The 13050-nt window shown below is 47.9% G+C and overlaps 1 long non-coding RNA gene across 1 annotated transcript; it reads right to left on the bottom strand.

Annotated features, from left to right (window-relative positions):
* Nucleotides 1-264: 264 nt before the first annotated feature.
* Nucleotides 265-9900, bottom strand: LOC109285736 (uncharacterized). The gene is made up of 4 exons (XR_002093567.2): nucleotides 9685-9900; nucleotides 7915-7968; nucleotides 2957-3113; nucleotides 265-2664 (listed from the first exon to the last, which is right to left on the bottom strand). It is a non-coding gene; the product is annotated as an uncharacterized LOC109285736 (long non-coding RNA).
* Between the last annotated feature and the right edge of the window lie 3150 nt (nucleotides 9901-13050).

A 13050-nucleotide genomic window follows, 5' to 3' on the forward strand; every position in this document is an offset into this window, starting at 1 on the left:
GCCCCGGGGGGGTGGCTCCCAGCAGCAGCTGTGTCCAAGCGGGGTGTGCGCGGCTCCCGACTCCCCATGCTGCTCCGGACAGGTGGCTGCAGCCCTTCCCCTCCAGCGAGGTGGGGCAGGGCAGGCATCGGCCTGGGCCCCTGCACCCCTGGCCAGGACTAGGTATGTGTTATCAGTTAACTGTTTAACCAATATAATTAGAGGAGGTTAAATGGATAATTTTTTTACTGATATTCACATCCCTACTATGTACAAGTATCCGGACTGCTGGGGAATATAGGAGGAGTTACCACTAGATCTTCCAAGGTATGTGGTTAACCAGTAGGTATGGAAAGCCAGATATCTGAGGGGCTTCAGCTGGTACTAGATGGGACCATCCTACCCAGCAGCTCTTTAGACCCAGAATAGTAACTTTTAAATACAAAGAGACTGTCTGACTAGTAGTGATCCACAGAAAACAAGTCAAGGAAGGTGAGACTGGAGACGAGATTCAGAGCTGGTTAGGAAGAGATGAATGGAGAGAACCATAGGGTTGAAGGGTCCTCAAGGGTTATGTAGTCCAACCCCTGCACAGATGTAATAGTCCATGTTCTTAAAGCATCTCGGACCGATGCCTGTCCAGCTTCTTTGTAAAAACCTCCAAGGAAGGAGATTCTGCAACTTCCATAGGCTGCTCGTCCCATTGTGCTATTGTTCTTATAATTAGGAAGCTTTTTCTGAGATTTAATCTAAATCGACTTTACTTGAGTATAAGTCCGTGGCTTTGTTTCCTGATCTCTGAGGCAAGGGAGAACAGTTGTTTCACCTCTTGATGGCAGCCTTTTAAATAGCTGCAAAGTGCTAACACGTCCCCAAACGAACATACTGACACCTCAGCCTGGCCTTCCAACCACCTTATCATCTGTCTCATTTGCCTTTGGATGGTCTCCAGTTTCTCTACATCATGCTGAAGCACAGGGCCCAGAACTGACACCTCAGCAGCTCAAGCACAGTGGTACTGCCGCATCCCGAACCTTACCTACTGTGTTCCTCTTCATGAAACCCCAAATTGCATTTGCTTTTTTATGACATCTCATAGCTGACTCATTGATTATGCGATATACCATAATCTCTCAGCACTGCTCCTGCCAGGCCAGTTATCCCCTCTTAGGTCACAAAAGGAAATCAAGTCGGTTTGCCAAAATGTGTTCTTAACCAATCCATGCTGCTTGCTTGTAATCACCCCTTCACCTGCCAATTATTTATACATTGTTTTATTATCTGCTTTACTTACTTGCTGCTAGGTATTGAAGTCAGGCTGACTGGTCTGTAATGCTCCAGGCCTCCCCTTTTTCCTTCCTTAAAGATAGCGCTTGGCTAGCCCTTCCCCACCCCTCCATGCTGGAGCAACGAACAGAGTGCTTACAAATGTCGTCAACCAAAAGCTCATAAATATTATTGCCACTAACTCCAGAGTGAATTCCATCAACTTCTGATGTGCTTTTTATCATGACCTGTCTCACGTCACTCTTCTACATTTATATTCATTTTGCTAGTGATCTGGGTCCAATTTACATACTGGTATTTTATTTATTGCAAAGACAGGCTCAAAGTAGGCATTGCACAACTCAGCCTTTTCTGCATCTTTTGTTAACAGGTCTTCTTCATTAAGCAGCAGACCCACTATTTCCCTGGTCTTCCTTTCCACCTGACATATTTGTTGAAATATCTGCAAATAAATCACATCCCTAACCAGAAAAAAGTCATATTTTTACGTCTTGTGTTTATATTTAGTTTGTTTTAATTAATATTGTCTTTATGTCTGTCAAACCTACTTGTAAAATATAAGGCTGTACAGACTAGCCTGTGAACAACTGCAGACTCTGGCTCGTGAGGATTTGGAGATCACCATCGCTCTTTTCTCCACTGCTCTGTATGCTGCATTTTTCGTTTCCCCTTTTTCTCAGCACTTCTTGGTTTTAGCTTATCAGTTGTATTTGCCACTTTTAATTTCTGCTCTTCTACTCAAGTAGCGATGGAAGTTAACATCATATGTTTTTCTGTAATGTTGTGTGTGATTTATGCGAGGCAGCCTGACCTGAGTGGTGAGCAACAGCGGGGGCCAGCAAGCTCTGAATTCTAGCATTGTTGGGTGACGTCATGGAAGTCAACCACAGTAAAGTCAGGGAACAGATTCTTATCTTTTTCCACTCTGTGATCTTTATAACTGCAAAGAAAACAGAATCAGATATGGAGCTCCCATGTATAAATTTCATTCCTCCAGTGTATTCTTTGCCATCTCAAAAAACAGGTGACAGTTTGATTTATTATCCTTTTTCCAAGTAAATTAAGAATGCTGGTTGGTGACACACAGACACATTTACACTCCCCTAGTGGCTTAGCAGCCACTATTTGTTTTAATGCAATTAAGAGTATATCACAAACTATTAAGGGCAACATGCTTCTGCTTTGTAGGTATTCTCAGTTGCCAGCCAACAGGATAGTGATGATTAAAGTGGGAGCTGAACACGGGGGAGATGCTGAACCGTGTGTATAACTCTCTCTTTGTTCTCCTTCGATGTGACAGGATAATTACTTTGCCTGAGCCTGGAGTCTGCTTCCCATCTATATTTAGACATTGATTGCAGAGCTCTCCTTTCACTTATAAGGTCTTTTTATTGCAAGCTGGCAGGGAACAAAACAAAAACAAGGCAGATGATTGCAAAATTGAGGCAGACTGTGTGAAAGTAGAGATAAAATGCCTGAGTTTAGTAAGCGATCTCTTACACAGCTCTTTCTCAAGGCACAGCAGCAACAACAGTGGACTCATTTCTATACAGAGGAGGGTAGAGACGTGGAAGACAGACATGGGAAGGTGCGACTGATAAATACAGATGTTCACTGTGTGTAGACGGTGGAGAAGCAGTTAGATTTGTTCTGCAATACGGTACAGGACAGCAACAGGAAAACAGCGTACCTGGCACATGGTCCCCTCTGTCCCCTCTGTCATCCAGAGAGTGACGGCAGAGCCCTGCGACTCTGACAGCTGGGCTTCTGGACAGCTGCACCTTCACGTGTAGCAGGGAACATGTGAGAAGAAACACGGTCTCCTCTACAGTTTCCACTGGAAACAGCTGCAATAAAGCAAAGTAATTCTGCCTCTGTTTCCCCAGGGAGCTGGATGAATATCTGGCCGGGGTCGTTTGACCCCAGTACTCTTTCCTGCCATGGCAGGGGGTCGGACTAGATGATCTCCTCAGGTCCCTTCCGACCCGACCAACTATGAAACTCGGGCTTCACTGATACTCTTCTTGGATAATAGAGACAACAGGACACCTCTAGGGTGCTGGATCCTGAATTCAAGGGTGCTCCATATACTTGTATCTTTGCATGCAAATTAATCTATTGTTTTTTTAATGTCCATTCTCTAGTAGCCGAGACACTTAGGTTACAGCCCCACTTGAGGATTGGGTGTATTGAACTGTGACAGCCTCAAGCTATCTGCCTTAGTGTCCGACTCCCTCTAGCCTTCAGACTTGCCAGCTTGTGCTCCCCGGCCTCCCTCATCTCCTACTTCTCACCTGCCATGACTTGATCTTCATAAAATCAGACAAAATTAGGGTTGGAAGGGACCTGAGAAGCTCATCTGGACTGTACATTGGATAGAAAACTGAAGCACCAGACTCAGAGGATAGTAATCGATGGCTCAATGTCTAGTTGGCAGCTGGTATCAAGTGGAGTGCCCCAGGGGTCAGTCATGGGGCCAGTTTTGTTCAATGTCTTCATCAATGACCTGGAAGATGGGATGCAGTGCACCCTCAGCAAGTCTGCAGATGCCACCAAGCTGGGGGGAGTAGTAGATACGCTGGAGGGTAGGGCTAGGATTCAGAGTGACCTCGGCAAATGGGAGAATTGGGCCAAAAGAAATGTCCCCCAGCCCCCTTACCATTTTCCTTGCCCTCCACTGGACTCTCTCCAATGTGTCCACATCCTTTCTGTAGTGGGGGGCCCACAACTGGACACAGGACTCCAGATGTGGCCTCCACAGTGCTGAATAGAGGAGAAGAATCACTGCCCTTAATCTGCTGGCAGCGCTCCTACCAACGCAGCCCAGGATGCCAGTCGCCTTCTTAGCACCATGGGCATACTGTTGGCTCATATCCATCGTCTTGTTCCCTATCCCCCCCAGGCCCTTTTCTGCAGAGCTGCTGCCCAGCCAGTCACCCCCAGCCTGCACCGGTGCATGGGGATTGTTCCCTCCTCAGTGCAGGACTTTGCTGTTGTCCTTGTTGAACCTTGTGAGATTTCTTTTGGCCCAGTTAGAATCATGAGATTTCATAGACATTAGGGCTGGAAAGGACCTTGCAAGATCATCAAGTCCAGCCCCCTGCCCGAAGGGCAGGCAGTCAGCAGGGGTCAAAGGATCCCAGCAAGATAAACATCCAAATGTTTCTTAAAGGAGTCCAGAGGAGGTGCCTGCACCACCTCTCGGGGGAGTCTATTCCAGGTCCTGGGGACTCAGACAATAAAGAAGTTTTTCCTTATGTCCAGCCGAAAACTGTCTTCCAAGAGTTTGTGACCATTGGACCTGGTCTTCCCATGAGGTGCCCTGGTGAATAGATGTTCTCATGAACAACACGTGCCTCTGGAGGCTGAGGGAGAGGGGGGCACGGTGATCACCCACAGGCAATGGCAGTGGCGGGGGCGTGGTGGTGGCGAGTGGGGACTGCCCGCAGGCAGCCATGGTGACCTCGGTGGCAAGGGTGGGCCAAGCGGTGACCGCCCACAGGTGACCACGGCAGTGTTGGTGGCAGGGGTGGGGGTGACGAGTGGGAGGCAGTGAGTGGGGACTGCCCGCAGCTGCAAGCGGGGGGCGGCAACTGCCTGCAGAAGCTGGTAGGTGTTTCGGTGGTGGCCTGTCTCAGGAGGACACGTGCCCCCCTGTGATCCTCGTATGCATCGCCTATGGATGTTCTCCCAGTTCCTGGTGCACCCCCCCCATACACTTACAGGTTGCCACCAGTTCCCCCCTCAGCCTGCGCTTCTCCAGGCTGAAGAGTCCCGTGGCTCTCAGCCTCTCCGCATAAGGGCTGTTCTCCTGCCCTCTGATCATGCGCATGGCTCTCCTCTGGACTATCTCGAACTTCTCCACGTCCTTTCTGAATTGCGGAGCCCAGAACTGGACACAGGACTCCAGCTGTGGCCTCACCAAGGCTGAGTAAAGTGGGAGGATGACTTCCCAAGTCTTGTTTGAGAAGCGTCTGAAGATGCAGGCCAGAGTTTTGCTTGCTTTGCTGGCTGCAGCATCGCGTTGATACCTCACGTTCATCTTGTGGTCAATGAGATTCCTTTTGGCCGATTTGTTGATGTCACTCTGAAGCCTAGCCTGACCCTCTAGAGTATCTACTACTCCCTCCATCTTGTTGTTATCCACCCCTTTCTACCACGTGGCTGCCCAAACGCACACAGGAGTTCCCCCTTTGCATAAGGGCCAGCTTGTGCTCCTTTGCTGCAGCCCCACACAGGCAGCTTAGCCTGCTGCACAGGAGCCTCTGGCTCCCTGTTACATGAATCAATTTAGGATGTTAGCTCTTCTTTACTGGAATTTTGTTTTTAGCTATATACATAGAGACAAGAGATGCTGAAAGCCAAGAGCTTTGGTTGTTTTGGGTTTTTTTTAAAAAACTCTGCTCACTTCTTTGAAGAATAGTTGTAGACCCTATACTCAGGAGAGCTGCCTCTCTGACTCTACTGCCTCAGTGCCAGGTGGCAGGATTTTAGATATGTCCCTGCATTAGCATTCCTTGTGGACTAACTGTTAGTGACTTCTCACTCAGCACATGGGTTTACAAATCTCATCCTGAGACACCTGACTCTGCCCATGCAATGTATAAGAAGCCTCTCTCTCCAACCTGGGGTTCTGGATTCGACTCTGGGGGACAGTGGCATGATTCAGTAAGGTATTTAGGTACTCTAATCAGGATTGGATTAACCCTTTAGTGAACCCTAGGCAAAAAAACTCATTGGCCCCCAGCTGACGATGAAATGTTTATATTACTTTATTCACTCAATCATCATAATACGTAGAATAAGTACAACTGGGCCCCTTCTTCACTTAAGGCCCTAGGCATGTGCCTAGTTTGCCTGTGCATTAATCTGGCCCTGCCTCTAATCACTTTTTGGCTGAATTGTACTTGAACTTTATGCTTCAGCATAAACCTATCTAAATGCAATGTCTTAGGCATGTCTGTGCAGAGTTCTGCCTCGTGTAGTTTAGGCTGGTGCATAAGTAGACACTGGTTCCTGCCTGTACCATTGTCCGTTTGGATTCAGGTTTGTGTAACGACGCATAGGATAAGCACAAATAATTTTTGGAACTAACTAACTAACTAAATGTTTGACCACATAAAATACATGATTGGCCAGTGTTTCTTGGCATTGTCTGAGAGCAGCTCTCTAGCTGACGTGTATATTGTCATTGTAAATTGCATAGAAATAAATACATTGTTGACCAATTGGCCAAACGTTGACCACACTGTTTTCCAGTAGCATAACTAGGGCAGGATGAATGGGGCACCAGGTGTCAGGTATGAGGGGTGCCAGATGTCTTTCTCTCCACCAAAATGGGTCTGTACTGTGGCAGAGACAGCCCTGCCCTGCCCCTACCTGGCCAAAGGAGCAGCCCTGCATCCAGCAGTGCATCTGTGGGACAGGGGACAAGTGAAATGGTGCTCCTCTCCTACCAGGGAGTTTTTCCTCACAGTCTTGCACCCAGTAGCTCCCTCCTCCATAGTGTGGGGGGGAGCCCACACTACAGGGCCGCTGTGGTGGACTCCCCCTCTCCCTTACAGCTGCCCAGGCTCTCTGCACATGGAGGCAGTGTCACCTAGAGCAGCTGCAGCATTCCCTGTCCAGAGAGCTCAGGCAGGCACGACGTCCCTTGCTCCCAGTGTCTTCTCTCCTCCTGCCTGCTGCTCTTCAGCGGTCTATGCATCAACCTCTCCCCTTTCCCCCCTGGCCCTGGGTGCAGCATGAGCTTACTACACCTCTGTGGTTTTCCAGTCGTATGGGTTCCTTTGCCCTCACTCTTTTAGTTGGTCTATGTATAAGGTTTTAAACATTTTGATTTGCTGATGGTGGCATAGATCTAGATGGGACTCCTGATGAAAGGACTTGTTTGGCTAAATTCCTTTTTACCTTACATAATATTAATTTGACTGTGTGAGGAAGGCGCTTTCTTGTCCTTGTGTTAGGAAAGAACCGTGCTGTATGTCTGTTGGTTTCTCTGGGTTTTTTTCCCCAGAGTATTTATGCAGTCATGTTTGTTGCTAACAATGCCCTAATTCTCCAGCATCTGATGAAAATGCAAAAAGGAGGAGAGGAGGGGGAGGAGGACTCAGTCTCTGGACTGTGTACCATAGTGCCGCCTCTGTGGAATCAGAGTCTTTCCAGTATAGTTACACAGATGCCCAAATAACAACCATCCCTCATGTTTTTCTGAGAGAGTTGAAACAAAGAAGAGTAGAGAAAATTGCAGGAGCAGTATGGGTAACGCAATGAAAACATGTCACGCATATCAGCAGTTGTACTTTGTAACAGGGCGAGGAATATCCCTGTTCCTTGGTTGATACAGAGTTGTGGGTGCAGAGGAAAGTCGGGTCAGGGAAGGGGCAAGGATAATTACTTAATAGGCACAGTTGGGAAAGGGATCACACCAGAGGGGAATTTCACCTGATTAAGAGCCAGCAACTATTAAAGACCACGGCAGGGGGCTATTCTTTGCCCCCTGGGGAACAGCGTGAGGAAAATCTATGGGGAAAGCCAGGAGCGGCAAAACCTGAGCTGGAACAGATTGGTGATCAGACCGGCTGACCGGATGAGGGTAACCACGGGTGCCAGCAAAACAAAGAGGTGAGAGAGAGAGGAGATGCTTACTAGGTCGATCCCCAGGCAGAGAGATGGTCCCATGGAGGAAGAATCCACCGATACCTGCAAGGGAAAGAGAGAGAGAGAGAGACTTGAGGCGAGCCGCCAGGCTCAGGGAGCGGGTTGCACTGTGGTGAGGGGAGAAGGACGGCTGCACGCTGTGGTAAGTGCTGGAGTTTCCCAGACTCTGCTAGGAATTCACTAATAAACAAATTTACTTTTATCCTGCTTTCGGGGTGATTTCCTACACCCTCTCTCATTGGGGAATTAATTTCTTATTCTTCCATTACATCAAGGCATGGCAGGCGAGCCCCAGGGAGAGCGATTTCATTAGTCAACCCCACCCAGTCACATTCTTATATTCCAAAATAATTTTCTGTATATATTAGTTTCTTTATATATAAGAAATTTAATATATATAGAAAAGCAATATTTTTGGAATAAGACCCACATTTTTTTTAATGCAAAAACATTAAATAAAATTTGGTAGCTCAAGTGGTGGGCCCAAGAGTGGCCAAGTCTACTGTGTTGAGGTGTAAACCTCTAAAGTTTGGGAATTGCTGCAATAGGGATGACTTATTTAGGGAACTTTTGGAGGGACTGGATGTGTTTAAATCAATAGGTCCACATCTGTTCTTCACCCAAGGGTGCTGAGTGAATTGGCAAGGGTAATAGCAGGGCCCCTGGCATGGCTTTATGAGCACTCGTGGGGCACTGGCCAGGTACCAGAGGATTGGAAAAGGGCCAATGTGGTCCCCATTTACAAGAAGGGGAGAAAGGAGGACCCTGGCAATTATAGGCCAGTCAGTCTCACCTCGGTCCTTGGGAAGAACCTTGAGAAAATTATCTCAAAGTGGGTGGGTGTTGAAAGCACAGAGGCGGAAAGGGATCTCAGAGTCATTATTGACTCCATGATGAACATGAGCCGCCAATGCCAGACTGCAGCCAGCAAGGCCAGCCATACCTTGTTGTGCATCCAAAGGTATATCTCATACCAGTCCAGAGAGGTGATCCTCCCTCTCTATGCGACTTTGGTCGGGCCGCAGTTGGAGTACTGCGTCCAGTTCTGGGCGCTGCACTTCATGAGGGATGTGGCCAGCCTGGAGAGGGTCCAGAGGAGACCACCTGCTTGGTGAGAGGGCAGCAGGGCAGGCCCTACGAGGAGAGACTGAGGGACCTGAACCTGTTCAGCCTCAGCAAGAGAAGGCTGAGGGGGGATCTAGTGGCAGTCTACAAACTAGTCAAGGGGGACCAGCAGGCATTGGGGGAGTCCCTGTTCCCCCGAGCACTCCCGGGTATTACAAGAAACAATGGACACAAGCTAACAGAGGGTGCATTCAGACTAGACATCAGGAGGTGCTACTTCACAGTCAGGGCGGCTAGGATCTGGAACAACTTCCAAAAGAAGTGGTGCTGGCTCCTACCCTGCGGGTCTTTAAAAAAAAAAGGCTGGACGAACATCTGGCCGGGGTCGTTTGACCCCAGTACTCTTTCCTGCCACGGCAGGGGGTCAGACTAGATGATCTCCTCAGGTCCCTTCCAACCTGACCAACTATGAAACTATGAGAGGGGATCTGGTGGCTGTTTACAAACTTACCAGGGGGGACAGCGGGAATAGGGGGAGGCTCTGTTCCCCTGGGCACCACCCAGGGTTACTAGGAGTAATGGCCACAAATTGGTAGAAAGAAGGTTCAGGTTGAACATCAGGAGACATTACTTCCCAGTTAGGGCTGCCAGGCTCTGTAATGGGCTCCCAGGTGAGGTGGTGCTCTCTCCTACCTTAGGGGTCTTCAAGAGGAAGCTGGACAGATATTTGGCTGGGGTGATATGACCCGGCACCCGTTCCTGCCTGGAGCAGCGGGTCAGACCTTATGATCTGTTTAGGTCCTTTCCAACCCTAAGTACTATCCCTTTTCTTACATTCAAACTAGAATGAGAGATTCTCTTAAGAGGTGCATAGTACAACTCTCAGGAACAAAATACATGACAATCCTGCTGAATAAGTAAAATGCAACAGTGGAGCTAGTAAAATGCTTTCAACAGTCTTCAATAGGAAAAAAAGAGAGAGTTCAGGGCTGAGGCTGAGGCCTGCTTTAAGGATAGCAGCATGCAAACAGTTCAGAAAATAATATGGGAACAATAAGCTTATGCCTGATTGTAACATGTTGTCAGGTTTCTCAAACACAGCCTTTATTCTTCTTGGGCAGACTTGCCTCACAGGACACAGCATTAACCACAAAGCAAATATGTATGTGAACAATAAATGGTTACCTCAAACCCTGGGGCCTTTTCCCAGACCCCAGAAGAGTACCCCGACTCAGTGTTGCAGCCTCAGCCTGGTAGGCTTCTCTCTTCCTTCTCACTCAGCCTTTTCTCAAACCCTGAAAAGGTGCTTCGACTCACTGCTGCTTTTAACCTCAGTATCTTCCCTGTCTTTACCTCTCCTTCATCTCCTTTCCCTTGGAGCCTTTAACTTCCTCTGTGCCAATTAATAATCCACATCAGCTGGTCCAGTCCTCCTAGGCAGGCCTACAATCACTGCCTTACTGCCTGCAGCTGTGCTGCATCCCCCAAGGCATGCAGCCTGCTATACTGATTCAACAAGGAACAGATATATATACCTCCTTGCACGGGGGAATGTCTGTTACTGGATCTCAGTCTATCAGCCTGAGCTTTAAGGACTCGCGTAAATACTGCCTGATTCGCCCCCTTTGGCACTTTCTGCATGCTGCATTATGCCTCCTCTGCAGAGCGTGCTGGTTGCTGCGAATGACCAAACTGTGCTTAAGTGTCTCCATTCAAGAATCCCACCTCTCTGCCACTTGCACACATTTTAAGCACAAAAATGCATAGTTGGCAGTGACTAAAAGCCCAAGTGAGTTGGGGTCTACATTATCAAAAAATAGGCACTGTAGCATCTAACTTCTAGGTACCTAATTCCTTCAGTGCAGCAATTCCCAAACTTCAGAGGTTTACACCTCAGCACAGTCGAGTTGGCCACTCTTGGGCCCACCACTTAAGCTACCAAATTGTGTTTAATGTTTTTGCATATGTGCTACATTTCTGTGACATGGACAGCACACGTGTTGAGTAGTAAGTATTTTTTCCTTCATCACCCCCTACAAGGGGACACATTGCACTTTCAAAATGCTGCTTTAGCAGACCTAGTTTAAACTTCCTGCCCTAAAAAACATATAGTGGTACATTTAAATGCTGCTGCAACCACTAAAGTTAATAAGAATTTTCCCATGCCCTTCCTCTCAAATGCACTTTGAAAATGACAACCTATGCCTGCTTGACCCTTCTAATATAACAGTAATAATAGTACAGAACTATAATTAATTTAGCCATACTGTCAAACTGACGTTGGCAATCATCAGGGTGAGACTACAGAGTTCATCGGTTAACAGATTTCTGTACTTGGTTTACATTTTTACCAAGCCCAGGTATCAGCAGAGCAATATTTTCTTTAAGAATGCTGTGCGAGTGAGCTTTGGAGATTTAAACAGGAGTCGATGTATGCCGTGTGGACTATGAAAAAGCCTTGAAACATCCAGCATGAAAAACAAATGCAAAAGGATAGCATAGGCAAGCAAGATCTGCAACTATTACAGACTCAGTCCTGAAACCCCCCAAATACCCATCGGTATTGAAGGTGAGAGTTCAAAGAGACAGCATAAAGCAGTCCAAGAGAGAGATGTTCTTTTATTGAGGCTGCTTAACATCTATTCAGAAATGATCGCTAAGAATAGTCTGAAAGATGACGAAGGCGTAGTGCAGTTTGATGCAGTGTACATAAATAATATCAGGCATGCTGAGGATTTTGAAGTGCATAGTCCAGTGATTCTTAACTGGAGTACTGCAAGAGCTTTTTAAGGGTGTCATGGGGTGCCACACAATATTGGCACTGTGTGTGCAAAACCCTGTACAATTCACAAGATAAACTCATAGATTTCAAATAGGGAAAATGTTTTGGGGGCTAGGGCACATGACTGGTGAGGAGAGGCTGAGGGAACTGGGCTGACTGAGCCTGGAGAAGAGCAGACCAAGGGGGATTGAATAGCAGCCTTCCCCTCCCTGCAGGGGGGCTGCAAAGAGGATGGAGCTGGGCTGGTCTCAGTGCGGGCAGATGGCAGGACAAGGAGCAATGGGCTCAAGCTGCAGCAAGGGAAGCTGAGGTTGGAGATTAGGAAAAACGTTCTCACGAGGAGGGTTGTAAAGCTCTAGAATAGGCTCCCCAGAGAGGTGGTGGGATCTCCATCCTTAGAGGTTTCCAAGACCCGGCTAGACAAAGCCTTTGCTGGGATGACGTAGTTGGGGCTGGTCCTGCTTTGAGCGGGGCTTGGACCAGATGTGACCTCCTGAGGTCCCTTCCAGCCCTCATTTTCTATGATTCTAAGAATTTCTCTAATTTTTTTTTTGCAGTGAAAGCTAAGTGAAAGCTAAGAGATGGTGTTTTCTGAGGGGTTCCCCAAGTCTAACGAGGTGTTCGTTGGGTCTACAGAGGTTGAGAACCACTGCTATGGCATCAACGGAAAAAGAGCGGTACCATGATCAGCACTGCCGACGAGGCCAGCTAGCAATTTGGAAGAGAGATCAGTAGCTAAAAAACTAAAACTAAACTAAGCTAAGCAACGCAACGTATTAAGCAAAGTCGATGGTGTGCCCATGGGACAAGCTGATTGCTTCAGACATTTGGGAACTTCCATTGCAGTGCATGATCAAGTTCATTACCGTGAGCAGAGCCAGAATAAACATCTGCGTTTTATAATCTTAGACAGCGCTGCATCGTCGCAAGGTGAAGCTGGAGCTTAGATCACGCTTGCTACGTGCTGTGTTTGATTGGCGCCCCTTTACGGACACTCCAGGAGGACACTGAAAGACATTTCAGGATTTTGTAATGATGGTGTTACAGGACTTGGCTGAAAATGAGCTGGATCGTGAGAGATCATGGAGAGCGGTGCTGGCTGGAGACAGTGTCAGGCTGCTGCCTTGTACTGGGGCCGCGACCTGGCACCACCACTGCTCATCTCAGCCTGCCACCCCACAGTTACCACCTGGGCCAGTTGAAGCTGGTGTGAAGCCTCCAGTAGGGTTTAGCCCCTGTCTCTGGCGTGGCGGGGTGGGGTCATCTGACACTTCGCT

This window comes from Alligator mississippiensis, chromosome 1 (genome assembly GCF_030867095.1).
Source record: "Alligator mississippiensis isolate rAllMis1 chromosome 1, rAllMis1, whole genome shotgun sequence".
Lineage (NCBI taxonomy): Eukaryota > Metazoa > Chordata > Crocodylia > Alligatoridae > Alligator > Alligator mississippiensis.